Source organism: Pteropus medius, unplaced genomic scaffold, assembly GCF_902729225.1.
Source record: "Pteropus medius unplaced genomic scaffold, Ma_sr-lr_union100, whole genome shotgun sequence".
Lineage (NCBI taxonomy): Eukaryota > Metazoa > Chordata > Mammalia > Chiroptera > Pteropodidae > Pteropus > Pteropus medius.
The window spans coordinates 4555705-4564204 of record NW_024349804.1 but is presented as its reverse complement, the minus strand read 5'-3'; the positions used below and the strand labels follow the sequence as shown (position 1 = coordinate 4564204).

Genomic DNA, 8500 nt, shown 5'->3' with positions numbered 1-8500 from the left:
TGAGAGAAAGAGAGAAAGAGACAGAGACAGAGACAGAGAGAGAGAAAGAGAAAGAGAGAGAGAGAGAGAGAGAGAGAAATCCTTTTTGAAGTTGAATAATTGAAGCCCAAGATTTTCTGGAAAGTAAATGTCTATCCCAGAATCAGAACCAGAGTTTGTCTCTGACTTCTGAGATATGGCCAAACATAAGGCTATTGTGTTGTTTCTTCTCTCTCTAGAAACTCTAAAACAATACTGACTAATAGTGGTATAGTGGTGACAGCCAGTATTCCTATTTGATCTTTAATGGAACGTATCACTATAGTTACAGTGGCATTTGTTGTCAAAAATATATTCATTTTCAATTTTTAAGAAAGTTTTGTTCTATTTTTATTTTATTTAATATTTATAAAAAGAGTAACAAATGTAAAATGTTATTGACTTATTTATTCATTTATACAATCATTCATTAGAAATTAGAGTATTCTAGGTGGTTTGCTAAGGTTTATCACCTTGCATTCCTGAAATGCACTCTACTTCCACATGGCATTTAATATTAATATTTCCCTGAATGCTATTTACATTATAATTTTCTTCATATATATTTTAAACATAACTCTTCCATAGTTTAATCTTTCAGTGCCATCTTTATCACATTTTGGTATGATATTATGTAAACTTAGTAAGATATCCATATTTGTCTGTGCTCAGAAATAATTTTACAACATATATATTTTCTATTCCCAAAATATTCGATAAAATTTACCTGTAAATTCATCTTGGTCAGTAGATATTTTTAGGACTAGACCTTAAAACTCTTTATAATTTTTTATAAAAATTTATCTTTTTGCACTAACTCTGAATTTATTTTGGAAATTTATGATATCCTAGAATATTGTTCTCTTCATTAAATCACTTTTATTTACTTTTCATAAAGTCTTACTTAAAGTAATATTTATCTTATTTGAATTTCTGTTGTTTCTCTCTCATTATTTTTATTGTTTCAAATATTTATTTTTCAAAATCATAATTATCTACTTGATTTGACCAACTTTTAATTTTATTAATATTTCCTTCATGGTATTTTATTATTCACAAAACATTTACATTTCTCTATTAATTTCTCTTATTTCTTACTTTTAAATTTTCTTAAATTTAATAATAACCTATTTTTATAGTTTTTCTTGTTTAGTAATAAAATGATTCTAACCTTTAATTTTTCTTCTGAGTATGGTTTTAGATGCATTCCATATGGTTTTATACAAAGTGATCTAATTTTTGTTAATCTCTAAATGATTTGGAATTATACTTTTATTTCATGTGTATTTTTATTCATTTAATTTTTATTACAGACAATTAAAATGTGTTTTATTATTTTTTTTTACAAGTCTATGCTTTTCAGCTTTTAGCCAAAAAATGTGGCCTCTAAATTTTCCACCTTTGGGAATTTATTAAGATTTATGTTATAGCAAGTTACATGTTGTTATTTATTTATATATCTATTTCTTTTAGTACCTTATTGATTCTTAGTCACCGGAGAAAAGTATGCATTTTAGAGGGCATAAATCCCATGAATAGAAATTAAGTCACACCTGCCAGTTTTGTAATGTAATCTTGTACAACCTTATGGTTTTAAAATCTATTTGATCTGTCAAATTCTAATTCTTCCTATGAGTTTTACTTTGCTAATTCGCTTTGCCCTGGTGTTAGGTATTGAATGGTTCACAGATCACTTATATTTTTAATGGATCATCCTCCTTTATTTATATCCCTCTATGTTAATTAAGGCTTTAATTTATTTTATTTGAATTACCATTACCTCTGGTATTTTACTTCTCTGCTTCCATGTGCCTAACATATCATCTTCTGTATGTGCGTATGCGTTTGTGTGTGTGTGTGTGATACTTACAAACATTATGTGGCATTTTATTTCAGATGTGTCTGTTGTAAACAGTGTACAGCTAGATTTTTATCATAATTTAAGTGAATTCACTAATTTTAGTATAAAATCCTCAATTCTGAAATGTTTACCTTATAATTTAATTCTAAGAAAATCATTAAGCCAAAGGAGTCTTTGTAAATACTGTATTTAAACACTCTTTTTATAGATAATTGAATGTTTTCTTCACTGTTTTTATATTTTGATCACTTTTGGCAAGCTTGCATCAAATATATTGTTTATGATCCATAAGATAATAAAAAGCAGTTTATAGATCTCTACAATCTTTTTCTTGTGTCATCACAGTCTGCCTTCATAGAATTATTTGTTTTCTAGTAGGAAAAAAAAAAAAACATTATGATATTTAGATATCTTCCCATGTAGAACAACTTAAATACAGTCACTTTTTAAAAAATGCTCCAGGATTATAAATGTTAAATAAAGATTTCCACACAGAAAGAAACGCCTTCCTATTTTCAGAGTCCTTCCTTAGCTTTATTTCCTGGTAAGGTGAAATGCCCTTCAGGAAAATTTTCGTTTTTTCTAACTTTGTCAAGATCAGATTGGAAGAAGAAAACAAAACAATAGGAATGGGAAAGAAAAACTTGCCAATATAGCAAGAGAATAAAACTGTCCAGGGCTCCTAATATTCTTTGGCAATGTCTATTGCAACTCTATGATTTTACTGATGTGGAAATTGTCTCTTAAGAGGTTCAATAGCTTGCCTGAAGTTACATTCTTTCAGTAAGATTACTAAAGCCATAGCCGAGAATTTCCTTCTGAGACAGACAAACCTGGCATAGGAAAAAAAAAAAAAAAGATTCACAGGTTTCTAATCAATTGGGCTGGTATTACATCTCGATTCCACATATATTTACCCGAAGACAGACCAACCTGGCATCAAATCCATCTCTTCATTTGTTAGCAGGGAAACCTTAGCAAAGGTACTTTTCTTTTAGCCTGAATTGTCTCCTCTGAAGATGAGCAGAATCTGCTTTATTTTCAAGCACACACATCGTTCTAAGGAACGGGTTAGGTACCACGTATAAAGGGTCTAGCACTGTGCCCACTACCAAAATATTAGCTTCCTGCCCCTCTCCTTGATTAAACCAGTCCATACTGGCTTTCTGGGAGTCAGATTAATTAGAGGAACAACGCTTCTGTGGCACCGCTGGTTAGGACAGCTAAAACTCTACTCTACAGACATAACCTCGGAAGGTGGGTTGGCCAGAATGGGGCGAGAATAAGAGCTAGGGGATTCTATTCTCCTTCTTAACTAATTTCTAGGAAACGCTCCAGCTTCCATCCTCAGGCATAAAGCTCAAACATGACTTTTCATTTTTCATTACTCCCAGCAAAACCTAGTGGTACCAGTGGGAACCATCAAAAGGAATTAAATTGTTATGTTTCCCAGGGTTAGAAAAAAATGGAGGAAAAAGTATATACAAAGGTCTATTTCGTGTAAGTCTGCCATAGCACTATTTTCAAACAATCACTTAGGTTCTCATTACCACGATCTGAGAATAGATTTGGCTCATTCTAGCACTGCCTGAGCCTAACCCTCAGGTTAGACACTCATTGATTTTAGCTTCCATTGCTCTGTAAAACACATCTGCGTTCTTAATTAACAATTTGCTAAGTTGGAGACAAATTTGCTATTGCATGAACATGCCTGATTGAAAGCACAGACATAATGCGCATGAAACATTGAAAAAAATAATTGAAAATAAGATTATAAATTACTCTTTGCTGTAGGCTTTCCTCAAGCTATGGAAAGAAAAAAAAAATTATTTATCTTTGGAGATGGAATTAGCCTTTTTTTCTGTTACCTAATCAATGCTTATTATTCTTCTCAGCCTGGTTCTCTGGTTAGTTAGGAAAGTTAAAAAGAGATCCCATTTTGCTCATGCATTCAATCTGTTCCACATCTCTTCATTTCTTTCTTGTTCGAAATTCTTCTAAAAATGACTCTTGTTTAGCACCCTAGGGCTCGAATATGTCAGGCAAAACAGTTCAATACCTGTAATTAGTGACCTCCTTTTAAGTCCCTGTCACAAGTGAGAATTGATTTTATTAACATTCCTGTTTCATTAAATGACTGCTGGATATGAAGCATCTGCATTAAGCATTTTAAAATCCATCCTGAAAATCCAGACGGGTCTAGAAGCAAATGCACTGAGCATACAGGCAGCTGACATTGCGTATTTGCAATAATGTTTGAAGTTTTACTTCTGCAGCATAGACATACATTTCTTTTGTGGAAGCTGTTTGTAATTCACTTGGGCACTAGTAGCTTAGATACAATAGTGCAAATTCAAAACAGGAAGTATTTCATTTCAAATGTAAGATTAGGTAGTATTCATTTTCTGCCGTGATTAGGGTACTTTAGCAAATCAGGATCGTCTATTCTGATTCCACACAGTTCAACTAAACACAAAGTAAAAAAGATGTAGAACAAAGTAGAGGGGAGGGTTTAATTAGCTTTTTTGTTCATTTTTCATATTCACATTACAAATATCTTTATCACTCCCTCACTCTTGCCCCATCTGTGACAAGCTCTAAAAGGCTGCGTACCACAGACCTGTAAGACCTAATAGAGGCCCCCACCCCAAGAGAAAGTTGGAAGGAGATAAGATTATTTTCTTTCCCATATGATAAAACACCAAGGACAGCCTTTCTGGTTAACAATAGGCCTCTCTTCACCCACAGGTGGGTGTCCACTCCTCGATTCGTTAATTTTAGTCTAGCAAAGATTTCATCATTTCGTTAAGTTAAGGGGTACATATTCAGAGTACAGCAGTTCCAAATTCCCCAGATTTCTTTTTTGGGTTTCAAAAAGAGGGTGCGAGAGAGTCTGATTCTTGTCCTGTCCCAGTTTTTTTTTTCTCCTTCTAGTCTCTGGTGGCCACAGAGGCTCTCCCCACTGTCTTGGTTAAATTGTCTTGGATCCACCAAGAGTGCAGGGGGCAGAAAGCACGCACTGTCCCTGCTTCACCTCCATGCGGGCGAAGCTAATTTAAATACAGACTCCCTGGCACTGGGGAAGAGGCTAAGACATAGGCAGAAGACATGAAAACCACCAGTGTCTGAAGGACTCAATAAATTACACCTCTTTTCTTTTTCTTATGTGAACAACGGAATAGATTAAGAAATAGATATAGAAATTAGGTACCAAATTCTTGGGTCTGTGGGCAGGTGGGCTTGCCAATAACAATGAACCCTCCAAGTGAAGTTTTGCCCCATTAGACAAGGAGCTGGACCTCATCAGTCCTTCTTCCCTGGGGCTTTGAACTTGCACAACTTAAGGCTGGATGAGCAGAGAGAGTGTGCTCCCTGCAGGCAGGCACTTCCCACAAAGAAAGCTTATCAGTATTATTAGTATTTCTTAGAGTCCTGGTAGGAAACAGAATCTACTGCAGATGGCTCCAAAAAACAGATGCAATGAAGGGACTAGAGGTGAGGTCAGGCTTTAAGAAACAAAGGGTGAAGAAGCACTCAGAGACCAGCAACAGGTGGAAGCTTTTACTGCCACACTGGCTTAAGGGACGGGGGAGAAAAACATGCATTTGGAGCCCAGTGAAAACTAGTCCCTTATAGAAAGAGACACCAGTAGTAGCTATACCTGTAGAAACATAGATACTTCCAGAGGAATGGGGCTAAGGCAGGGAGGAACTTGGAAAGAGAAAAGAAATAGTGTGACCTCTCTCGTCTTGCCCTCCAATCTCCTGCTGGTGGATGCTGCTGACCAAACCTACTAAGAAGCCAGAAAGTGATGCAGCCCAACAGGGGTCACCACCCACCCCACTTCTACTCACACTGGCACATAGCAGACAGATGAGGGTGGAGATTGATCTAGCAGAGAAAAATAATGGCTAATAGGACACTGATCAATAAGGAACAATACATGTCCCATAGGAAGGAAAGGAAAGAGGGAGGAGGAAGCCAAGGGAGGGCAAGTATTCAAATGCACTTTGATTTCCATTTGCAAAAACAAGAAAGCACAGCAATTCTGAGTTGTAGGTAAGAGCAGATATCTCCAGTGCTTCAATATTCTTGAGGCGACTCCACTCACACAACCAATCATGCCATCTACTAGGGCCTTCACTGGTCCAGGCTGTGCCAGAGAGCTTAATCCTGCATCCCTGGGCCAGGTCCTGATGTACATACATTCTTAGACCTTTTCAAGCAGCACTGACTGCTAAGTGTTACCATGGGCTCCACCCTTTCTTTCTGGCCCAGGCAAGGCTGTTTCCTCCAGAGCTGCTTCTTTCAAGCTGACCTCAAAGTCCACTGCTTCTCTCACTAAGCAGCATAATGTAGTGGTGAGGAGAAGGGAAAATAAAGTTAGATGTAGATGTCTTCTATAAATGTACCTATAGCTGTCTAATTATTCTGAGACATTTATCTATTAGGGATAATCCCTATGTGTTAAGGTTGCTGCATGAACTAAATGAGATAATTTTGAGATAGTGTTGCCAGTTCTTAGCATGGGACCTGGCACAGAATAAGCCCTCAGTAACTAGTAGTTATTGTCCTCATCAATCTTTGCGTGCGCTATGCCCTTCGTACTGCAGCCAAACCTTCCCTCTGTTGCCGAGTCATCATTCAAGGAGTGAATGCTGGATTGGGAGGTTCACTGAATAAACTATGGGTCAGCCAAAATGCTCCATTATTTTTTTATATGTAGAAAGTACTAGAAGTACTATACTAGTATTTTGCATCTTTACACAGGAAACCATCTCAAAGTTTAAACCAAACTCACGTCTCTTGCTTCTCCATTAACCTTTGACAAAGGCAAACCCCGGAGTTTCTATGGGCATGAACGTGGCCAGCCAGGCCATTCTCCAGGCCTGTTAAAATAGGGCCAAGCCGGCAGCTTCCTGTGTACACTCACTCTAGCCAGAAATTCTTTTGATAGAACTTATCATGCATTATTTATGTTACTCTGAACCTCTAATGTAAATTTATGGGATATAATGGAAACATCCTGTATATCGCAGTGTTCCCCTATCATTCTGTGTCTGCCACGAGAGACTTAAAAATTACTTCTGTGGACTAATCTTATATACAGTATGATAGCTCAGCTATAATTCCTGGGAACATTTCAAGTCTTGGCTTTTTCTTCATCGTACAGATTTTATTCCCTCTTTCACTGGCTAAAGTATTTATTGCCCATCTGATCACAGCATGCTTATAAGAACACGTCTCCCTTGAAGCAGGGCAAGTATGGTGCATTACCAGTTTCTTTTCATTTAGTGAAGGCTATTCAGGAGGGGGAGGGGTCAAGGAATTTTGCCTGTGTGCTGCATAGTTCTGAAACTTTATGTGGGTCAAGAATATTTTCATTCTAACCACCATAGCTATGTGGAATGAAACACAATTGGTGAAAAACTTGGACTGAATGCATATCGATCCTAATCATCTTAATATTTTGATTCTCCAATATCAAGATCATTCGATGCAGTTTGAGGTTAATCTCAATCTCTAAATTAATGATTGAGAAAAAGACTTAAGCAAGAGGTAATTTTTATTTACACAATTATTTTTTCTCTTGCATAATATTTTATCAATTGACCACCAGTCTGGTCTTTATTAAGACCAGTAAATGGCAGAGCATTTGTTACAAACAGGGTTACTATCTACATTAAGATCACAGGTAGAAGGGAGTCAGACCCATGAGGAGCAATTTGTTGGTTTTACACCAAGGTGGAAATAATTTTGTACAATCAGGCCATCTGTTCCTTCTATTTAGAGCACATAGATTATTGATGGTTTTATTCAACGTTTCATTTCTTTGTGGCAGCCAAGTTGGTCTTCCTTTCTGAATGCTTTTGTTGGCTTTAAAATTAAATGCATTTGACCTACTGAGGACACATCAGAGCAAATGAGAAGTTAATATGCTTTCTAAAGTCTATAGCAAGACATCATATATTACAGGCAAAAGTCAAGAAAGGAAATCCTACAAAGAATAACCATCTATAAGCCCACTGAAAAGATCCTTCATGATGAAACTCCATGTAGCATGAAAGAGACAATTCTGCTTTGTTTTATATTTTATCCATTTCAGGGATTTCTTTTTTATTTTTTTTCTCTCTCTCTACTTCCCTCTTTTTAAAAAATGGAACTTAATTGTTCTTTGTTTGCTTCCTCAACTAATGTTAGTCATGAGGGTAAACTGATTTTTTTTGTTTGGTTTTGTTTGTTTTTTATTGTTATTTATGCCTACAGCACCTGGTCTTCCTAGGTGGTCTCCCATCCAAGTACTAACCAGGCTTGACGCTGCTTAGCTTCCGAGATTAGACAGGATCGGGCTTCTTCAGGGTGGCATGACTGTAGACCATGGACCGTGGCTCCACTGGGGTGTGAATCCAGGACCTTCAGCATATAAAGCAGACGTGCTAACAGCTACACTATGGAACCATGTCCTGAGGGTGAATTGTAATGTCAAGAAAATTCACTAGGTTCCTTCCAGCTCTCACAGGCTCCTTCCTGGTTATTGAGTGTCTTTTCTTCTGTGTATATGAGCTCTCAGGTGCTCCTGTGCCCTGCACCTGCTCATGTCTACTTAGGCAATATATAAAA

General features: G+C 36.6%; 1 pseudogene; it reads right to left on the bottom strand.

The window, feature by feature from the left end:
* Nucleotides 1-8137: 8137 nt before the first annotated feature.
* LOC120582962 (uncharacterized) lies at nucleotides 8138-8256 on the bottom strand (annotated as a pseudogene).
* Nucleotides 8257-8500: the final 244 nt, after the last annotated feature.